At 38.9% G+C, this 12,715-nt stretch overlaps 1 protein-coding gene across 1 annotated transcript in view; it reads right to left on the bottom strand.

The window, feature by feature from the left end:
* Positions 1-12,715, bottom strand: part of NWD2 (NACHT and WD repeat domain containing 2) — a 237,329-nt gene that overhangs the window by 188,308 nt on the left and 36,306 nt on the right. The gene's annotated exons all lie outside the window — the stretch shown is intronic.

Raw genomic sequence — 12,715 nt, 5'->3', positions numbered from 1 at the left:
AATCATTCATGATGTATATAGGTCAAATCATTATGCTGTACACCTTAAACTTATAAGTGCTCTATATCAATTATGGGGCTTCCAGGTGGTGCCAGTGGTAAAGAACCCACCTGCTAATGATAGAGATATAAGAGATATAGGTTCAATCCCTGGTTTGGGAAGATTCCCTGGAGGAGGCCATGGCAACCCACTCAACAGTATTCTTGCCTGGAGAATCCCCGTGGACAGAGAAGCCTGGCAGGCTACAGCCCATGGGGTCACAGAGTTGGACACGACTAAAGTGACTTAACACATGTCAATTATATCTCAATAAAAATGGAAGGAAAAAAGAATTCTCACCAAAAAAAAAAAAAAGACATACATTTTTAAGGCTATAGCTGCCCCCAGGCAGTGATTCTGCTCATGCATCTGGGTAGAGTCAACTGCAAGCATTCTAGAAAATATTTACCACTCCAGATGCCATTAAGAACATCAGAGATTGATGGGAAGAGGCCAAAATATCAACATCAACAGGAGTTTGGAAGAACTTGATTCCAGCTGTCATGGATGACTTACTTTGAGGGATCCAGGACTTCAGCAGAGGAAGGAACTCCAGATACGGTGACAGTACTAAAAAAAGGAGAATTTGATTGACATGGAGCCCAAAGATGTGACTGGATTGGTGCAATGTCATGATACAACTTAACAGATGAGGAACCACTTTTATGGATGAGCAAAGAAAGTGGTTTGCTGAGATGGAATCTACTCCTGGTGAAGATGCTGTGAAGACTGTTGAAATGACAAGAAAAGATTCAGAATATAACATAAACAGCCCATAAAGCAGTGGCAGGGACTTTGAGAAGACGCAACATTCTAGCAGAAGTTCTACTGTGGATTAAATTCTATCAAACAGCATTGCATGCTGCAGAGAAATTGTTCATGAAAGGAAGAGTCAGTAGATGCAAACTTCATTGTTGTCTTGATTGAAGAAATTACCACAGCCACCCCAAATTTTAGCAACCACCACTCTGGTGGTTCAGATGGAAGAAGCCATCTGCACTGAGGGAGACCTGGGCTTGATCCCTGGGTACGGAAGTTCCCCTGGAGAAGGGAACGGCTACCCACTCTAGTATTCTGGCCTGGAGAAGTCCATGGACAGAGGAACCTGGTGGGCTACCATCCATGGGGTCGCAAAGAGTTGTACAGGACTGAGCAACTTTCACTTTTCACCCTGGTCAGCCAGCAGCTGTCAACATTGAGGTAAGACCCTCCATCAGCAAAAAGCCTACAACTTGCTGAAGGCATGGACGACAGCTAGCATTTCTCAGTCATAAAGTATTTTTTAATTAAGGCATGTACATTTTTTTTAGACATGATGCTATTGTAGAATTAACAGACTATGGTATAGTGCAAATGAAACTTTCACAGGCACTGAAACAAAAAAATTTATATGACTGACTTTATTTCTATATTCCCTTTATTGTGGTTGTCTGCAACGGAACCCACAATATCTCCAAGGTAAGCCTGTAGCTCCTCTTTAAACAACAACTATTATCATCATTAAAAACACCTCCCTCCTCCCATTTTTCCTTTTTTTTTTTTTAACCTTCCCGAGTTGGGAAGTGGCTGGGAGGGCAGTGTAAGGCTTAGAACTGACCCTGGGACTAGAGCCACAGTACCTAGTTTAAAACTTACCTCCAAGGCTTACTTACTGTGTGACCTTGGGCTTTTACCTTTTGGATCCTCAGTTTTCTCATATGTAAAGTAAGGATGAATCCTTCAGGGTGAGTGGAGGGAAGACCGAATTTATACATACAAAGTGCTCAAGATGAGCAATGAGTCCCGGTCCTCTCCTTACCCTGAGGGTCTCCTTTGACAGGCCCATCTAGACGTCATTTAAACATGCCTTTCCTTCTCATCCTACCAAGCCCTGGAGGGTTGGAACTGAGTTTTATTTTACCAACTTTAAAATGCCAATTTTAAACTATATGTCTAGCACATGGGAGCTTTTCAAAAAACATAGAATTCTAAACTTGACTGGTCCCAGAAATACTTGGTATGGTTCAAAAGAGCAGGGGCTAGAGACTGACCCACGGGGCTACCCTTTATGCAGTTCATCTGAAAAAGGATGAAGGTCCTTCATAAAAAAGTCTGGACTAGAGTCCTGCATTTTTACTTTGCTTTTTGGTGTTAAAGCTTAATTTTGTTATGGCTGTTTTTAACCATGCCTCCCCACTGGGCTGTAAGCTCCAGAAGAGCAGGGTTCTAAAACAAACACAGGAGTCGGCTTTCTTCCACTTGCCCTCCAGCTCCCTTCTCTACCTTCTCTCTCCTCAGCCAGGAGGCTGATGTGTAGAAACTCCATCAGTGAGTCCCCTCATCTTCCAGCTCCCTGTGATGTGTGGAGCCTGGGAACCACACCAAGAGACCAGAGGCAGAAAGTAATGAAAAGCTATGGTCTCTGTTCCCCAGAGTTCTGACCTGAAGGGTCCTCTCAAGAGGGCTTTCTCTCTGGGATTCTGAAAATATGTTTTCTTCTGAGTACTTTGGACCTGGCGTGGTAACAGCTCTACTCTTACTGGTCCCAGGGTGCTGTAATTTCTCTCCACTTTCCCTACAGCTTTGCTCAAAAAGTCTGTTTCTTAAACCCTCTAGAAATAATCTAGTTTGAGGGCGCCATTTGTCTCCTGCTGGAACCTGGATCGATGCAGCACTGCAGGTACGTAGTGGGGAGCCATGAAACCGCTCTGCAACCAGACAGCAACCGCTTCTCCTCTTGCATGCCCAGCTGGGACCCAATGCTGTACCCTCACAACTCCTGAATGACTCCAATATCTATCAATCCAATTCTGAAATGATAACGGTGTCTTTATTCATTCTTTTCCTTCAGGAAATTCTTTTAAGAGAAAAGATCTTGGCTACAATCTAGGAATAATTTTCTGTTTATTTTTATTTTGGTTTGTTTACTTTTTAGAGGCACATTTTTACTTCTTTTATTATTATGTTCATGTTTAGCATTAGCTATAACCGATAATTGTCGTGCCCAGAGTCCGAGTCCCCAAAACTGAGAGAATAAGACGTCCACAGCAATGCAAAAGCATGAAGGGGTTTATTGCTAGCTAGGGCTCAAGTCTCATCCAGCACAGTGGAGTCTTGACGAGAGCCGCAAGCTCTGAATCACATATACTTTTATACAGATGGTTCTTTGTTCCTGTAACAGCATAGCTGATTGGCTAAACCATACGCGTGCGCGGGACTATTAAACCTCGCATCCCTACCTGGATTGCCTCAGGTCTGGCGTGGGCGCGGGGCTACGGGGATTTTTCTGATAGGTCGAGCTACACTGCCTGCCGGAGTTTCCAGTGCCTCAGCTTTTCTGGAGACTAAACCTCAGGCCCAGCCTGCCCTGGCTCCAGTTTGGTCCTAACAATAATATAATCTGAGTATAAAGCAGTACATTTTTCAAGAGATTTTGTTCTTTTTTCAGTGAGTAAGTGAATGAGAGAGTTTAAAACAGACTTAGAAACATGCCATTAACAATTATTTTATATATTATACTTAATTATACTTAATGTAAAATAATTTGAGATAATACAGATATAATGGAAATGCTTCTGCTTTTCCTTGTGTACTTCCTTCAATCCAGCCCAGATGTTACAAGAGCTTTACAGTACATTTGGGAGTAAGCAACTGATACTCATTTACAATGAACTTCTGTTTACACATATTATTTCTGGAGATTCATCTATGGAATTATGAAAGTATACAGCAAATTACCATGTTAATTTCTTTTCTTCCACAGGTGTAGACTTACTGTTATACAACTTGCTGTTGTTCATAAATCAATATTTCCATTTGGTGAGGAAGATTTTCTACGAAAGGCTTTGTCCTATTTCTGTGTATTTAGGCTTCCAAAGGGACTGATATTCAGGAAGAAAGTAAACAGTAGAAACAGGGAAGAAAAAAATCCTGTAAAACAAAGTGATAATAAAGCTCCTCATCAGGCTTCCCTGGGGGCCTGGTGGTAAAGAATCCACCTGCCAGTGCAGGAGACATGGGTTTGATCCTTGGTCTGGGAAGATCCCATGTGCCACAGAGCACTTAACCCTTGTCCTACAACTACTGACTCTGTGCTTGAGGGCCTGGGAACCTCGCCTACTGAGCCCATGCGCTGCAACTGCTGAGCCAGTTCCCTGCAACCAGAGGAGCCATTGCCATGAGAAGCCTGCACGCCGCCACAGAGAGTAGCCCTGCTCGCTGCAACTAGAGAACAGCCTGCGCCCAGCAATGAAGACCCAGCACAGCCCCAAATAAACAGATTACATTAGAAAGGAAAACTCTGCCACAAACAGAACTACACCCAGAAAAGCTTAGCAGTGAAGTCTATACTTCTCTACTTAAAACTAAGGTTTGATGTTAACCATGTGTACTTCTCATCTTGTTTTCATCTACCTTTGTATTTTCTCTTCCTTTTCATGACCATTATTCTGGATGTTATACAAAACAGCCAAATGCAACAGGGGTAAATACCTGTACTAAGTCAGTCAGTTTTATTCTGTCTTGTCCTAATGTTTTAACAAAACTGACAATAACAGTCAGAAGGTCTCTCACAGGGAGTTGAATAAGCTGCATTTAACAAAACTGACTGGCTGTGTGCGCTCCTCTTTTAGGGGAAGGGGCTGTAAAGCCAACTGCACATAACTGGATGAGTGAAGATGGTAGTAAAGTCAGAAAATGGACTAAATGTTTACCTTGCAGATGTGCATGTTTTGGGAAATATGCTATTTTCTGCTGTTGTCGCTGTGTCCATGTAACCACAATGAACTGGTCAAGGAAGCGGGTGCTTGTTTCCATGGAAGTTCAGGGGTTGACTGGTTGATTAAAACACTCTCAAGGGCAGCAATGCACTTCAAGATTCATGTAAGTGCTGGTTTGTTGCTCTCCCACCTGATATAACCATGTTTCATCAATCTAGTTGCATATTTGAAGAAATGTCACTTACAATTATCCGTGTTTTACAGCTGCTGTTGGCCAGCAAGGCTGACATAAAGGTTCTGTCAGGGCAGGCCAGGCCAGGCCTTGGGGTTGGCATTTTATCCACTGCAGAGTTGGGGGCAATACCCACTCACAGAGGCATATTTGGTAGAAATGACGATCTCAATAGGGGACAAACGGGAAGAACTAAGTAGTTCCACTGACCTGAGGATACAGTCATGGTTGGGGAAAGCAGAGTTATGGCTGAAGCTTCATGCACATGCAGAGAAAACCAGAGAGAATCCAGGCTATTCACACTCTTACCCACACCAAAGGTTATGCAAATATACATGAAAGACCTCAAAGGGGTTAATTGCTCAGTTATATCTGACTCTTTGTGATCCCATGGACTATAGCCATGAAGCTCCTTTGTCCATGGAATTCTCCAGGCAAGAATACTGGAGTGTGTTGTCAGTCCCGTCTCTGGGAGATCTTCCCAGCCCAGGGATCGAATCCCAGTCTCCTGTATTACAGGTGGACTTCTTACCATCTGAGCCACCAGAGAAGCTTCAAGACATCAAAGGGCTCAGATAAAGACCAGAGCAGGATTTAAAATAGCCTGAGTTTGAAATGCATTATCCACTTCATATAGAGATTCATAAATTGTGAAGAGAGGACTTACTGGCAAAGTGGTCAAGCACAATCTCTCATGAAAACCTACACAGACAACATGAAATGACTCCCAGAATACCAGACCTAAAAACTAAAAAAACTTAAAAAACTTACATATATGTCTATATACAAACTGAGTAAAGATATCAGTGGAAGAATATTAGAGGTGAGACAGATTTCACAGAATTAGCTAAGGCAAATTATTAAGAGTAATTTTTTGGTGGCTCAGATGGTAAAGAATCCACCTGCAATGCAGGAGGCACAGTTTTGATCCCTGGGTTGGGAAGATCCCCTGGAGGAGGGCATGGCAACCCATTTCAGTATTCTTGCCTGGAGAAATGCCATGGACAGAGAAGCCTGGAGGCTACAGCCCATGGGGTGGCAAAAATGACTTAGCGACTAAAACAACAACAACAAAAATGGACAGAATTAAAAGGAACCAGAATATTAGCTGGAGATTTCAATAATTTCAATTGAGCAGAGCTGCAGCAATGATATAAAACACTTATCAACCAACTCAATCTAACTGACATTTATAGAACACTTCCCTCAATGCAGAATACACACTCTCTTTAAGCTTATATGGAGCACTCTTCACGACAGGTCCATGCAATGCCATAAAATCTTATATTAATATCAAAAAAGTGTTTAAAATTAATAATTTAAGTTTCACTATTAGAAAACAGGAAAGGTGTAAATTGATTCCAAATGAGTAGAGGGTAGGAGATTTGAGCAGAAGTAATGAAAAAGCAAGCAAGCAAAGGAAATTAACATGGCTGAAAGATGGCTATCTGAGAGATAACTAAGATTAATAACTACTACTAAGATGATTAGTATCAGCAAAACTGATTATGCAGAATAGGAAGAAAACTCAAATTATCAGTTTCAGGAAGAGAGGGGATACCAGTAGGCATCCTACAGATATCAATAATAACAGAATATTATGCACAATTTTATGCTAATAAATTCAACAATGAAATAAACAAATTCCTTGAAAATCTCAGTCTCACAGAGTTGATGCAAGATAAGACAGAAACTTTAAATTGTCCTGTATCTATTAAAGAAATTGAAGAATAAAATGTTCCCTCAAAGAAAACATTGACTCACATGGGTTCAGTGGTATATTCTGACAACCATATAACCATGAAAGACTATCAATCTTACACAAATGATTAAAAAAACAGAAATAGCAGAAGTAATTCTCAGCTAACTTTATGAGGTCTGTACTACTAATATTCAAATCAAATACAAGAAAATAAAATTACAGCTTAATATCCTTCTCAAGTACATAGTTAAGGTCCTTAAAATATTAGCAAATAAATTCAGCAACATATAAAAAGTTAATACATCACAAGCAAGCTAGGCTTATCCCAGGAAGAAAAAACTGGTTTAACATTTTAAAATAAACAATATAATTCATCACAATAACAGAATTAGCAGAAAACTCCCATATGATTGTTTCAAATGATACAAAAAAGCCTTAATTAAATTCAAAACATAGTCATAATAAAATTACTCACAAAATTAGGAACAGATTGGAACATTCTCAATCTGATAAAAGGCAACCTCAAAAAAACCTAAAGCTAACATAATATGTTTTTTTTTAACTTTAATTTTAATTTTTTTTAGTTTTTTATTTTTTAAATTTTAAAATCTTTAATTCTTACATGCATTCCCAAACATGAACCCCCCTCCCACCTCCCTCCCCATAACATCTTTCTGGGTCATCCCCATGCACCAGCCCCAAGCATGCTGCATCCTGCGTCAGACATAGACTGGCGATTTAATTCACATGATAGTATACATGTTAGAATGTCATTCTCCCAAATCATCCCACCCTCTCCCTCTCCCTCTGAGCCTAAAAGTCCGTTATACACATCTGTGTCTCTTTCCCTGTCTTGCATACAGGGTCGTCATTGCCATCTTCCTAAATTCCATATATATGTGTTAGTATACTGTATTGGTGTTTTTCTTTCTGGCTTACTTCACTCTGTATAATCGGCTCCAGTTTCATCCATCTCATCAGAACTGATTCAAATGAATTATTTTTAATGGCTGAGTAATACTCCATTGTGTATATGTGCCACAGCTTTCTTATCCATTCATCTGCTGATGGACATCTAGGTTGTTTCCATGTCCTGGCTATTATAAACAGTGCTGCGATGAACATTGGGGTACATGTGTCTCTTTCAATTCTGGTTTCCTCGGTGTGTATGCCCAGCAGTGGGATTGCTGGGTCATAAGGTAGTTCTATTTGCAATTTTTTAAGGAATCTCCATACTGTTCTCCATAGTGGCTGTACTAGTTTGCATTCCCACCAACAGTGTAGGAGGGTTCCCTTTTCTCCACACCCTCTCCAGCAATTATTGCTTGCAGATTTTTGGATCGCAGCCATTCTGACTGGTGTGAAGTGGTACCTCATTGTGGTTTTGATTTGCATTTCTCTAATAATGAGTGAAGTTGAGCATCTTTTCATGTGTTTGTTAGCCATCCGTATGTCTTCTTTGGAGAAATGTCTATTTAGTTCTTTGGCCCATTTTTTGATTGGGTCGTTTATTTTTCTGGAATTGAGCTGCAGGGGTTGCTTGTATATTTTTGAGATTAGTTGTTTGTCAGTTGCTTCATTTGCTATTATTTTCTCCCATTCAGAAGGCTGTCTTTTCACCTTGCTTATATTTTCCTTTGTTGTGCAGAAGCTTTTAATTTTAATTAGATCCCATTTGTTTATTTTTGCTTTTATTTCCAGAATTCTGGGAGGTGGATCATAGAGGATCCTGCTGTGATTTATGTCTGAGAGTGTTTTGCCTATGTTCTCCTCTAGGAGTTTTATAGTTTCTGATCTTACATTTAGATCTTTAATCCATTTTGAGTTTATTTTTGTGTGCGGTGTTAGAAAGTGATCTAGTTTCATTCTTTTACAAGTGGTTGACCAGTTTTCCCAGAACCACTTGTTAAAGAGATTGTCTTTACTCCATTGTATATTCTTGCCTCCTTTGTCAAAGATAAGGTGTCCGTATGTGTGTGGATTTATCTCTGGGCTTTCTATTTTGTTCCATTGATCTATATGTCTGTCTTTGTGCCAGTACCATACTGTCTTGATGACTGTGGCTTTGTAGTAGAGCCTGAAGTCAGGCAAGTTGATTCCTCCAGTTCCATTCTTCTTTCTCAAGATTGCTTTGGCTATTCGAGGTTTTTTGTATTTCCATACAAATCTTGAAATAATTTGTTCTAGTTCTGTGAAAAATGTGGCTGGTAGCTTGATAGGGATTGCATTGAATTTGTAAATTGCTTTGGGTAGTATACTCATTTTCACTATATTTAACATAATATGTTACAGTGAAACACCCAACACTTTCTCCCTAAGATTTGGAACATTCACTTTCTCCCCGAGATCAGGAACAAGGAAAATATACCTGCTCATCACTTTTGTTCAACAACTTATTCTGGAGTACAATAAGCTTGTGCAATAAGGTAAGAAACTGAAATAGAATGTAATGACCTAAAAGGCAGAAATAGCACTTTTATTTCCAAAATATATGGTTGTCTATCTAAAAAATGCTAAGGAATTTTTTGTTGTTGTTTAGTCTCTAAGTAGTGTCCAACACTTTTGTGACCCTATGGACTGTAGCCCACCAGGCTTCTCTATCAATCAGATTTCCCAGGCAAGAACACTGTAGTGGGTTGCCATTACCTACTCCAGGGGATCGGCCTGATCTAGGGATCAAACCCATGTCTCCTACATTGGCAGGCAGATTCTTAACTGCCGAGCTACCAGGGAAGCCACCACAAGGAATTTATGAAACAAATATTCAAACAGTTAGAAAATTATATAAAATAATTTCACTTAAAACAGTGTACAAAATTGAAAATACTTAGGAAATAATTTAACAAAAGAAGTGTAAGACCTCTTCACCGAAATCTACCATCACTTCAGTTCAGTTGCTCAGTTGTGTCCGACTCTTTGCGACCCCATGGACTGCAGCACACCAGGCTTCCTGTCCATCTCCAACTCCCGGAACTTGCTCAAACTTATGTCTATTGATTCGATGATGCCATCCAACCATCTCATCCTCTGTCATTCCCTTCTCCTGCCTTCAGTCTTTCCCAGAATCAGGGTATTTTCCACTGAGTCAGTTCTTTTCATCAGTTAGCCAAAGTATTGCAGCTTCAGCATCGAAATCTACTATACACTGCTGATATTATCATGTTCATGGGTTAGAAGACTCATCATTGTCAGGATATCAGTTATCTCCGAATTCATCTACAGATTCCATGGAATCCCAACCAAAATTCCAGCAGGCTGTTTCATAGAAATGGACTGATTTTAATATTTACATGGAAACTAGAAAGATCTGAAATAGCCAAAACAATCTTGAAAACAAAAAACATAGTTGGAAGACTTAAACTATCCAATTTCCAGGCTTACTATAAAGCTACACACTTATCAGGGCAGTGTGGTACTGAAATGAGGATTGCCAAAGTGACCAATGAAACAGTCCCAAACCAGATCCACATATATTGTTAACTGATATTCAGCAAGATTGTCAAAGCAAATCAATGTGAGGAAAAGAAAGTCTTTTGGCACAGGGTCAACTAGATAACGTGTAGGAAATGAATCCCAACCTCTGTTTCATACCATTTATAAATATTCAAACTGCATCAGAGACCTAAACTTAAAAGGTAAAATTGTATCATTTTGAGAAGAAAACATGAGAGAATTAATTGCTGTCTTGAAATAGGAAAAGATTTCTTTGGATACAAAAATCACTACACATAAAAAAATTGACAAAAGTAGATTTTACCAAAAGTGAAAACTTTTGCTCATCAAAAGACAGTTTAGAAAATAAAAGAGCATGTTAGATTGCAAAAAAAAAGAAAAAGTTTGTAGTATGTATATCTGACAAAAATACTTGTAGACTGAATTCTATGAATCAATAATAAAAAGCAAACCCAACAAAAAGTCAGTTAAAAACTTGAAAAACACCTCATAAAAAAGATATATGAACATTCAATAAGCACATGAAAGATGCTCAATATAAATTTTACTCAGAAAGATGCAAATTAAAGCCTCAGTGAGGTACTTCTTCACATGCATCAGGAGACTGACAATACCAAATTATATAAAGCATATGAATTGCTCACCTTTTACTGATGGGAGTGTAAAATGGTACAACTGTTTTCAGAAACTGACAGTTTATGCGGTTAAGCATCCAGTCAGCCTTTGAGCCAGCAACTCTGCTTCTAGGTATTTAATCAATGAAAAAACATACACATAGAGACACTCTTAACTTTCTTAGCAGCTTAGTTTTTAAGAGAAAAAAACTGGACACAACCTGAATGCCTATCAAAAGGATAATGTACCATTTGTGGTACGCTCCTAAAAGAGAATAGGACGCAGCAATAAAAAAAATAATTAATTACTGATACAAACCCAACAATGATGAATCTCTGAAACCTTATACTGAGTGACAGGACCCAGGATCAATTACTTACTTGATCAAGTATGATTCCATTGGAATGAAGTTCAAAAATAAAACTAGTCTATGGTGATGGATAGATATAAGAATGATGCTTATGTAAGGTGGAGTTTGACAGGTGGGAGAACATGGATAGTTTTGGGGGTGATGGCAGTGTTCTATAGCTTTGTTACACTGTGGATGCACAAGTGGACCACTGTCAAAATTCAAATTGTATACTTAAAAAAGTCTGTATGCTTCACTGTATACACATTTTATTGCATAAAATGATTATTATTAAGAAGGCTATGGATAAACCTTCCATTTTTTTCACTTTACTATTCTAGACATCAGTTTTGCACAGCTCACATTCTCCCTAATTAAAAAGTACAATCAACCATCAAGAGCATGAAAAGAGACAAGCATCTGGCTGTCTTGAATCAAACCAAATTGTGATTGGCATCCCTACTGTCAATATGTGCAATTTTTATTCAAAAAGTCTTATTTGTGATTATAATACAATTATTTGCTCTTTTTCCTAGCCAAAGATGCAGGCTATTCAACTCCTATAAAACTATTGATATACTTACACATCCATGTTATACTAATAAAAATAAATCTCATAATGGCAAAGGAATTCTTCAAAGATTAGGCTTAAAAATCAGTGCTGTGGGGAATCTGAAATTCGCTTTGATCTTACTTGGCTAAAAATGGACTTTTTTTGGATCAATTAATGGAATAAAAAAAAGCCTGATGACTTATTTCCATTTGTCAAATAAGCTTTAGCAATATTTAAATAATGACAGATGTTATGGTAGGTGTTTGGGAAACTCCTGTCCCAGACACTCACTTACCTTTTACGCCTGATTTAGTGCATCGGCCTTATGCTTGTCTACCTATCTTCTTTAATAATTATAGGACATATTACTAATACTGAAGAGTGATCTTACTGTATAAAAGGACCATACTGTAATCTACATTTGTAATTGTTTTATCAACATTCAAGCTATGTATTGTAATACTGCACATTCATTCACTGGGTGCCTGTCAGGCAAGGTACTGTCCAAAGTGATCAGAATAGATAAAGTGAAACAATTATGTGGAATCTCCATGTTATTAAAAAAAAACCCAGTACTTAATAATTCCTTAGATCAACCTTAAAACTGAAACACAAAAACTTCATTTGGTAAAACAGGCGAGGGTAGGATGCAGAAAGAAATCAGCTGGTTGGAAGGATAATGCCAAGTTATTGAAGAGTTGGCAAATCAGGCTCTTGAAGAGGAGACTTTATTCCACATGTGATAAGGGGTACTGCAGATGTTTCTGGGTTGGTGAGGAGCACATGGGTAATTTCTGACTATAAAGCTATCTTCTTTGCACAGAGGGCTCCTGAAGGAAATGGACGTGGGATCTACACCCAGGAACTTACACAACAGCTACTGGCCTTGACATCTGAAAAGTTAGGAAGTATCTAGCAAGCATAAAACATCTGTATTAGTTTCATATTGCATCAATAACAAGCTACCACAAATTTAGTGGCTTAACACAACACAAATTGACTGACTTATAGTCCTTGAGATCAGAAATCTGAATTCACTCTCACTGGGCTGAAGTCAAGGGATTGTCAGGCCTGC

The sequence above is a fragment of the Ovis canadensis genome, chromosome 6, assembly GCF_042477335.2.
Source record: "Ovis canadensis isolate MfBH-ARS-UI-01 breed Bighorn chromosome 6, ARS-UI_OviCan_v2, whole genome shotgun sequence".
Lineage (NCBI taxonomy): Eukaryota > Metazoa > Chordata > Mammalia > Artiodactyla > Bovidae > Ovis > Ovis canadensis.
This window is presented reverse-complemented; position numbering and strand designations above follow the sequence as displayed.